The sequence below is a fragment of the Mytilus californianus genome, unplaced genomic scaffold (assembly GCF_021869535.1).
Source record: "Mytilus californianus isolate M0D057914Y unplaced genomic scaffold, xbMytCali1.0.p SCAF_19, whole genome shotgun sequence".
NCBI classification, from domain to species: Eukaryota; Metazoa; Mollusca; class Bivalvia; order Mytilida; family Mytilidae; genus Mytilus; species Mytilus californianus.
In genome coordinates this window covers 7,223,862-7,234,675 of record NW_026262667.1, presented here as the reverse complement: position 1 = coordinate 7,234,675, position 10,814 = coordinate 7,223,862, and the positions used below count along the sequence as shown (strand labels likewise).

At 31.4% G+C, this 10,814-nt stretch overlaps 1 long non-coding RNA gene across 1 annotated transcript; it reads right to left on the bottom strand.

Moving 5' to 3' along the window:
* Positions 1 to 1,783: 1,783 nt before the first annotated feature.
* LOC127727189 (uncharacterized) lies at positions 1,784 to 10,814 on the bottom strand. Its single transcript, XR_007993822.1, has 2 exons — positions 10,631 to 10,814; positions 1,784 to 3,187 (listed from the first exon to the last, which is right to left on the bottom strand). It is a non-coding gene; the product is annotated as an uncharacterized LOC127727189 (long non-coding RNA).

Genomic DNA, 10,814 nt, shown 5'->3' with positions numbered 1-10,814 from the left:
GTCATAACAACTACACCATTACCAGACATACATTGGTCAGTTTTCTCCTGGTAATATGTGCCCCAGTAGGGTAACATGGTACCTTTACTTTGTTGTGGTTAGACATTACTATTTGTATAAACACTTACGACTTTAAGTCTATCAAAATCACTTCACTGTTGTATGTACAATACAGACACATGACTCTGGATACAGTTCACATCAAAAACAAGAAATGTAATTGATAATGGGATAATGGTTTTTTATTTCAACTTTCTATCAATCACTTTTTCTAAGTACTGTTTTTGAACATTACTCGTGTTTATAGTGTGAATCTTTATAGTAAAAATGTGTATCAAATCAAATAAAGGGGGTTTTACAACACACACACATATATATATATATAAATTGGTAGAGATGGAAGTTAGCTATTGCTTACTGATTCTGCTTTTGAATATATTTCAATTCAGAGGATTAATTGTTTGTAAGACTTTCCATTAAACTATATTTTGATTAACCCGTGTCAAAGAGGAAGAACTGCATCTTCTTTCACTGTATTTGATACCTAAATAATACAATTCTATATGACTGTCATACAAGTGAGAGGTTTAGCTAGCTATAAAACCATAATTTTATCAACAATCAAAGCCTACTCTAGAGGTGGCGTGAATCAGATGTTGATACTAAAAAATTCCAAAGATCTGTTAAGAGTACATACAATCTGCGAGAGGCGAAAGATACCAAAGGGATATCCAAACTCATAAGTCGAAAATAAGCTGACAACGCCATGCATGGCCAAAAAGAAAAAGACCAACAGACAAACAACTGTGCACAACACACAACATAGAAAACTAAAGACTGAGCAACATGAACCCCACCAAAACCGAGAGTGATCTCAGGTGCTCCGAAAAGGTAAGCATACCCTGCTCCTAAGACATAGTATTAAAACATTTGACTTTTCTACCCTTTTCACAAGTATTCTCCGTTACAAACTAAAAGACAAATTAAAAGAATTGATCCTGTTTTTTCCATAAAACAAATGGCCAACGTAGATACAAATATTTTGTTTTAGGGAGGGATTTTTATATCAAATAGATTCGCGCTATGTTTGAACATTTGTAAACTACTGTTGCCTCTTATTTCCATCAGAGATTGCCAGAGTTGGTCTAATCAGAGATTGCCAGAGTGCGTCTCATCAGAGATTGCCAGAGTTGGTCTCATCGGAGATTGCCAGAGTGGTTCTCATCGGAGATTGCCAGAGTGGTTCTCATCGGAGATTGCCAGAGTGGTTCTCATCAGAGACAGCCAGAGTGGCTCTCATCAGAGATTGCCAGAGTGGTTCTCATTAGAGATTGCCAGAGTGGCTCTCATCAGAGATTGCAAAAGTGAATCTCAAAACAATATCCACCAATGCTATGTGAAGAGATAACAAAGTGCCGGTTTGATCATAAGTTGATATTGATGAAAGTACTAAATATTGAATAAAATCAGTGCATGAAATAATGTACTTATTGAGGACTAATAGTGCATCAGCTGCTAGATGGCTTTTGAATGATACGTATCTTAATTGCATTGTACCATCGGGAAGATACATTTTGTTTATTCGATGTTTATTCCTCAATTTGTTTAGTACATATAGGTTATGCAGTTTGTGCAAACTTCTTGTTCAACATATGACATTTCGAGTCTTCAAAATTATCTTTTGTACTTTGCAAGGCTTTCCTTTAAAATATTTGCTTTACATTTACTACCATAAGTTCTTACTTTGTTGTGCTCAAAGTTATAAATGCACAAATACTGAATATAGACGAATGACTAGCTTTATTCTCATTGACAAACAGTGCATAGTAGTGAGAACTTCATTCTCGAGTGTGTTTAATCTATCCGTATTTGGCACAACTTGGATTTTTCGGTTTTTTAATGCTCTGCAACTTTGTTTTTCGGTTGACCTTCCAACTTCGAGGGCTAATGAGTCTTATATAGAAGAAAGACGCGTATGGCGTACCAAATTATATGTTTGGTTTAAAATGAATAATTATGTTTTGATTCAGAATATAGGGAGAAACAAATGTATTCTAATTCAATTCATTCCATATATTTGTATTAGCTTTTTATGGGGGAGGGGGGACTATACAAAAACAATGCACATTATAAGACGTTATGGGTTTTACGGTCCTTTGTAAAGAAAATTTTGTAAGATACCAGGACATGTGTTGAACTATAGATTTTTTGATGGGCAGAACAAATTTTTTGATGGGCAGAACAAATAGATTTACAAAACAAATAGAGGAAAATTTACCAGTGATATTTTGGCAATTGCTACAAGCCCCCTTTAATCAAATAGTTTTTAATAAAACATATCTAACTTTCAAAAGTTTTGGTTATAACTTTTTCTCGACGAAAGTTAGTCCAGAACAGGTCGTCATACTGCAATAAATATGGTTTCTTTGATATTAAACGGTTAGCATACACACAAGAAAAATATCTCAAACTGATCGTTGTTAACAGCTAGGTTTTTCGTTATCGTTTTTATCATTATTTTCTTTATTACATTTATTTTTTAAACAATTTTAAGAAAAAAACATTTAAACGTCTAAAATCTCATGCAACTGAAGAGATGTTAGCGTTGATCTTTTCGGTAGGAAATTGCTACATCTATAAAATAATTATCTTTAAGACAATCAGTGTAAATCTATTTTAAATTGCAGTATAAAATGTCAAATCATCATTTAAAAAACACTAAAATATCATGTAAAATATGCGATTTTGTATATAATTATATAATTACTGTGCGTAATAAAATTAATTATGCGCATAAAATACTGGCATACATACGATACTATGAAAGTCAGATCGGAAATAGCTAATACTACGTTAAAGGGGGACTATTCTTTGTATAAACACAATTGTTGATATAGCGATGGTGACGTTTAGTGTCGTTTTCTACAGACTTGCTGCCGACGAAACTGTTTGTTAAACATTTTACATCTGTCTCGGATGTCTTTATTCTTTTGTATTATTCAAAATAACAAAATGAAGGCAGTTCACGTATTTCCCTAGTACTTTGTTTCCATGCAATTTCTGTCACTTTAAACACATCCAACAGGACCACCTTCAAGTAAGCTGCTTTTTCTTTTCATTCTTGAATTGAGAATCTGTCTTGGTCGATTTAGTGCGTCTATCATCACACAAATACTTTTTACAACTACTGAAATTAGAAGCAAATTCTCTTGATTTGGCTAAAGTGAAAACTGTCGTTTCAAATTTCGAATAATTTTTCACACTTGGTGTATCATTAACAATCGTCACAACTCCACTTCTTTACAACAACTTGAAAAATGACATCGTAAATTAAATTAATATAAAAGAATTTTCATAGCGGTTTCATAAATTGTAGTTTTTATGGGTAAAAATTATAATTTCGAATTCAAAGAGAATATCTCTGTTAGCGCGTGCGCACATTGAGCACATTAAAATGGTGATTTTAAATTTAACTATAGTGAACACAAATTAGGTAGTACTCGAGACGTAAAGAATCAATGAAAAAAAATTGATACATAAACAATAATATGAATGAAATCGTCTTTCAATATGACAAGGCATTATTTTCTGGTTGACAACCGGAGAGTTAGTACATTGTTCGGTCTTATACCTTACCAGTCGCTTTTTAACTTTTGTCGTATAATTACAGTTCACAAATGAGGAAATAATTATGATTATAATAAAAAAATGTTTAACGGACTGTCTCCAATAATTTATTTGGTAAGTAGATGTTATTTTTTCCAGCAAAGCTTAATTGAAAAATAGCTCTCATTAAGTCACTTGTGTTTGCTTGCAACAGCATCAAGCCCTCACGGGTATTCAATGGAAAGATCGAATGTGTACTTAGGAAATTATCCCAGGTAAGCGTAATTGTCTGTATTTATCGTAAAGGGTTATATTTCAGCTCAATAAATTGAAGTAACGTTTTAAAACGGGAAAAGAAAGCAATCTATGATTCGACTAAACACGGAAATGTGGATCATTAAAGATGCCTCTGCTGTTTAAACTCTAGTCAACAATCCACCGTGCTAAAATAATGCATTCACTTTTGAATATTGAAAATTGACAAACTTCATTTAAATTGTTTATTTCTATATCATTGTTTGAGTATCTTAAGCTATAAACGGAACCTCCTGGTCAAAGGTCGTTAATAGTTAATTTTAGTGGGTTGTTGTTCTAAAGCTACCTCCAGGTCAAAGAGCTTTGATGATGAAAACATAATGACTTTTGAACCATTTCAACTTTCACTAAGTCCCATTAATGTTAAACTAAACGGTAGGGTTTCAGTAAGGTTTGACCGACCCCATAAATGAATTTTATAATGAAGGACGGTCCATTTAATATTAGAAAAAAAAAGTCTGTAAATTATTTAAAAAATATTTTATTACTTCACAACTTCATTGTATAATATATTTTAGTTGATAATATTTGTTAAGTATTACTTGAAACAAAATTTCACTGAGAACAAGGTACAGAGAAAATCCTAAGATTTTTTAAAATTAATTTAAAGAATTAGGACTTTTCATAGAAAATATTCACTATCGAGGTAAAGATAAATTAACATATTTTCAAACTTTTCTTATAAAGAAAACAAACATCCACAATATTCAAATTTCTTCGATTTTACAACAAAATAATCAACAACAAAATAAAACCATACACTTAAATCTTAAGACTGAAAAAAATAGTATCAAATAATTAAAGAAGCACAAGATTTTATCTGCCTTGTAGAAAGACATGTTTAAGTAGTTAAAATGATAAGTTAGTAACAGAAAGCACGAGTCTGTTCATCACTTCCTTTATTTTACTGATGATAATCAAACTACTTAATATTTGATATAAAACCAATGCAAACGGATTACCACAGGTTTACTTCACATTTTTCAAAATTTTATGACTAGAATGAAAAGTTTTCTCTTGATGAATGTCAAGATAAAAGATTAGTATATGATACAAACTTGAAATATCTTGGTGATCTTAATCACATTAATGTGTATACCTATCCTTTTATACCGTTATTCCTCCTACATTCAAAATAGAAGACAAAATGTCCGAAAAACATGTTGATATTTATATATAAAACATGTTGATATATAAAATATAATTTTTATATTCCTGAACTCATTTTGTTTTGATTTTAATATTCAATGTTCAGTTTTTTTAATGTTTCCCATGTGAGTTTGATATAAATTTTAGCTTTGAAAATATGTTTTTTAATCCGTTTAATGTATAGTGTTGGTTCTAATGTCGTACGGTGTAGACACTGCATACTAAAACTGTCTTCATTATTCACGTGACATCGATTCGTGTAGAATTTACTTCGACCTTCACGTAAAATGATAATGGATGTACTTTTTAATAAATATAATATTTTTTCAATGATGCGTTTTATGTATATTTTCAGGTGAAAACTCGTACTGGGTACAGTGAAGCTGAACAGTAATAAACATCGTTCGTATCCTGTTGTCAACAATCGAAATAAAAAAATAATTAAAAAAAAATAATAATCATTACTTCCATTTAAATAAATTATCTAAATATTTCACAAGAAGTAGGACGCATTTTGTATTTTGTACTTTCCTATCTGTTGAAAGAAATTACATCCACATACATGTATATATCATTTTTTATATTTCAATATAAATTTATACAATATGCAGTCACAATACTGGCAATATAGTTCCTTACTGTATTATTCCATGGCATTATTTTTTCAGTATTATTTTTATTCTGATTCCCTATGATTAGTTCTGTAAGTCATTCTGTAAGCATATGGACTTCGTCTATCATAATGAATTGGTATGGTGTATACTGAATGGAATATTTGATAACATGATTGTGACCCATTCATCTTGAAACGCTTTATAAAAGGCATACTTTCGGTCTGTCAATCACATTTTATTTGTTATAATCTTTGGATTATCTAGATCCATCAAGAGTCAAGGAAAATGATTTAAACCACGAAAAATCATCAGTTTAAAAGATAAATATTTAATTGAACCTGTGATTTATTAAAGGTTGAATATATATATATATACACGTTGTTGGAATCTTATCTAATCGAGTCTGATTGAAAACCTTGTTTTTAAAACTCCGAGCAAATCGTCTCATTGATGAATGTGTGTTTTGTTTTTATTATTCTCGACAAGCGAAGATATTATCTGGTTTAAAGTCATTTAGTGAATGTTACTGTATGTTAATGGTGTCTTGTGCTACTGTGCCCTAGGATGAAATCTGACTTTTGATGTGGTCCATTAGAGCAAACGTTCTATGCATGAACTACTATAGAGAGTTAAAATATACCCGGTAGCAAATACACAGAATATCTAACAAAACACAGGTGACAGACGTACAGTTAATTGACAACTACTATAACTTACTACTTTTTTCTCATATTGACTGTCTATCATAGAACAAATTATTTTTAACAAGTGGAAAATGTTAATCAACATGTTTTCACATACATTTTTCAAATGCAAATAATCCCATTACATTGCCGCTTATGATAGCAATTGTCCATGTACCTGTATACATGTTGGTACTTCACAATCCTAGCTATTTGTCCATGTACCTGTATACATGTTGGTACTTCACAATCCTAGCTATTTGTCCATGTACCTGTATACATGTTGGTACTTCACAATCCTAGCTATTTGTGATTCTTCTTTTTCTGATATCTTATTATTCATATATAGATAGAACATACAGAGTTGCGAAAGGCCAATCAGAAAGGTATAATACTCAGGTTCTCAGGAAGGGCATGCAGTTCGAGTGTGAAAAGTACATGTGCTAATATTCAACCGTGCATCTTGACGGGTTTATTTTTTTCTTTCTATTTGTATTCCATAACTGAAAGCTGCATCTTTTTTGATGCATCAGGACATTTGAATTTTTCTAACATACTTTATCGAAAATAAACTTTCACTCAGTCAATCTTAAAATAACGAGTTAGAAATAACGAAACAGTATTAACACTATAAAAAATATTTGTATTTGTATGACTATATTTTATACATTTCCTTTAAAGTCATGTCGTCACATAATATATAATGACAAATGAATACGAAATTCAGTTTAATGTAGAATATAGTCTTTGCAAAACCAAATTTTGAATATTTTTCATATTCTTATGATCTCTCTAATGTTAATTTGAAGTTCATTTCGAAATTATATGAAAACAATAATGCAATCAGATATAGGCCGCCATATGTAAACCTTCTAGGTGTACTAACAATGTACGACAAGCGTGATGAATTGAGTTTTAAAGTATTCAAATTCCCATTTCTTGGATTATAATTATTTATAAATTTCGTATTCGTTTCCCTATTTTACTGCATATACCTTCCTGGATAGACATGGAATGGTGTCTTAGCAGCTTCTCCGTCAGGATTATATTCAGACTATCGGGTGCTGGTCCACCATAAAGTTTTAAATAAAATCTCTAATAAGTTGGTTCATCTTTAATGTGGAATATATAATTGCCTTTACGAAACATAAATTTGATTATTTTTCCTATTCTCATATAAATGTAAAAGCAGAAAATCCAAATATATAAAGGACATAATTGGAAATTCAACTGTCATTATAATTTGTATGAAAAATTAAAAAAAAAATATAATGTTGTCTTTCTTTTCAGAAGCCGTGCTTTGTTTGATTGTAAATAGATGCCTTCACAGTGTCTTTTATGTTTTTATACTGCGCTTTCGATAACCGTTTTGATATTCCCTTTAATAATCTTCCAGTCAGACTGGTTTAGTTCTGCGTAAGTTGAATAACAAGTTTACACAATGCGTTTAAATACATTAACGGGTTAACGAAATTTAGTGTGCAATCACAATTGCTAGAATTTTACTAGAACACGTATATAATCACAGTAAATTCTTGAGAAAAAAAATTAAAAAAACAATAACATTGTATTTATAATTGATTCTGTCAATGTCATATAAAGCATATACCATAATATGATATTTTCTGTTTTTTGTTAAGAACTATTGTTGATATCAGATAGTCAGCTATTCATATTATTAATCTGATACTTTTCTTACCATCTGATACAACACTTGATTACATAACTCTTTGTGTATTTTTAAGCTGCAGAACATATTATAACAGTAAAATGATACGAGGTTCACAACCACAGGGAAAGTCAAGGAGACACAACCACGGGGTAAACGTCAGGGAGACACAACCACGGGATAAACGTCAAGGAGACACGACCACGCGGCAAAACTCTGGGAGACACAACCACGGGATAAACGTCAAGGAGACACGTACAACAACGGGATAAACGTTAAGGAGACACAACCAAGTGGTAAAAGTCGGGGGGACACAACCAGGAGGGAAAGTCAAGGAGACAAAGCAGCAAGGTAAACGTTAAGAGACACAACCACGAGGGAAACGTCAAGAAGACAAAACAGCAAGATAAACATCAAGGAGAAAACACCATGAGGAAAACATCAAGGAGACACAACCCTGAGGTAAAAGTCGGGATTCAAAAACACGAGGTAAACGCCAAGGATAAAAAAAGCAAGAACAATCAATCAGTTTATCATATAGACCTTGACTTTATCAAGAACTTAATATACTAGAAGACACTGTCGTGTAATATTTTTACCTGATCTACTGACATTTTAAAAGAAAAATACTATGCAAATAATTTACAAAAGAGATCCATGCAATAGAACATTGATATGTTGAAGAGAAACTGACCAAGCCATGACAAAAACGACGAAAAGACAAACAAGTCTCCAAAACCATACATAAAAAAAAACTGCATGAGCAAAACAAACCCCACCAAAACCATACATAAAAAAACACTGCATGAGCAAAACAAACCCCACCAAAACCATACATAAAAAACACTGCATGAGCAAAACAAACCCCACCAAAACCATACATAAAAAACACTGCATGAGCAAAACAAACCCCACCAAAACCATACATAAAAAACACTGCATGAGCAAAATTTACAAACCCCACCAAAATCAAAGGGTGATATCATGTGCTCTGAATTGGGTACTCCCTTTTTCTGTAAAGAGCCTACCACCAGATTTAGTTTTTTTTTGTATATTACATCCCAGGCTATAGGTATTCAAGGCCTCAAATACTTCGTTTTTCATATTGCATTTTGTGAATTTTATGGCACAGCTTATTTCATTTTACCGGTTCTCTAACAGCTTTAAAGGGGCAAATAAGCAGAGACATGTTTGCTTATTCACTAGCAAGTGAAGCTTAAGAAATTAGTTAAATTATATCCTAAATTTGAACAGAAACTAAGGATCAGTGAACTAAAAATCAAATAAATATCAGGTCTATTATTATATATAGAAGTAACATGTCTATTATAATATATAGACGTAACATGTCTGCTATTATATATAGAAGCAACATGTCTTTTATAATATATAGAAGCAAGTCTTATTCAGCATAAAACCAAAGGAATTTGTTATATTGCTTTATTTCCATTACAACTTGTTTGAAACACAGAGAGGTCAGAGAGTCCAAATTAAGATATTGTGGTTACATTAATGAACAAAGTAAAATATACATGAAAAAGAATACGTTTTTGCGATAATTAGTTGGTACAAATCAATTCATCAACTTTCTATTCTCGCGAGAGTTTCTACAACATATTTGATCGACAAATATTATTCTCATTGTTCTAAGAGACTGTAAAACTGTTTTGCGCTAGCGTTTTACTCAAATATTAATGATATAAACATAATTTTGAAATGTAAAATAAAAACTTAATCATTGATAATAGTTTGAAGCTGTTAAGTAATTGCAATTAAAAACGTCAGATCTATTATTTTTCGTATGCAAAGCTGAATGTTCCATTTGGACATTAATACATATAAAAAAAGTGAAACAAAACATGAAAACATGAAAACATGAAAATATGAAAATATGAATAATGAAGAGACAATATGAATCATGTATGGCAAAACAAAGGTTTTAAGAGTCATATTGAGTATAAAGACCTACAGTAAAATAGAAATACAAAAACTATAGAGCATGAATAAAATGTAAGCTTTCATCACGCATAAAGATGTTCTATCACTGATCAACGTTCGATGATTAGGTTGAGTGTATATATCCCATCGAACTTGAAACAAAGGATGCTGCAGATATATAGTAAGATCTTATTCGATACCTTAACTTAATCCAAAAAATTGACACTGAGGGTTGGAAAAACTAACCTTCACGATAGAAGATATATTATTTCCCCGTTAATGATTTGCCTTTTTTTATGTAGCAACGTTCCACTAGCACCTGCAAATGGAACATATATATCCCAGTTGATACAATATTCAAGGGCTTATCTTTCATATCAGGATTTCCTTGATAGAGGATTGCTTCGAAGAAGGATGTTGAACCAAGTGTACTCAATGGTTAAATTGAAGTTTTGTTTTTGAAAGTTATTTTATATGGAAGCCATCATGAATTGGTTGGTCGTTATTAAATATATGTGTTACAAAAGACAACAGATTTATTCCATTTTTCATATCAATAATTCCATCCTCATTTCCTCATTAATCATAAACTAATGCGACTTATCAGTGAGCATCAAGTCAGGTGAACAGAATCTGAAAGAATGATTTCTACTCACCTGCAAGGTCATAAGATAGAGGTCAAAGGTCCATCTTATGTTGAAATGTACATATAAAATATATCGCACTTCTTAAAAGTTACCATCCAAAATTTTCATTTTTAAATGAGTATGCGTCAACAAGGAATTCCTTTGAAGACAAAACACACTTAGTAACAGCGACAACCACTGAAGGAGCTCCTGG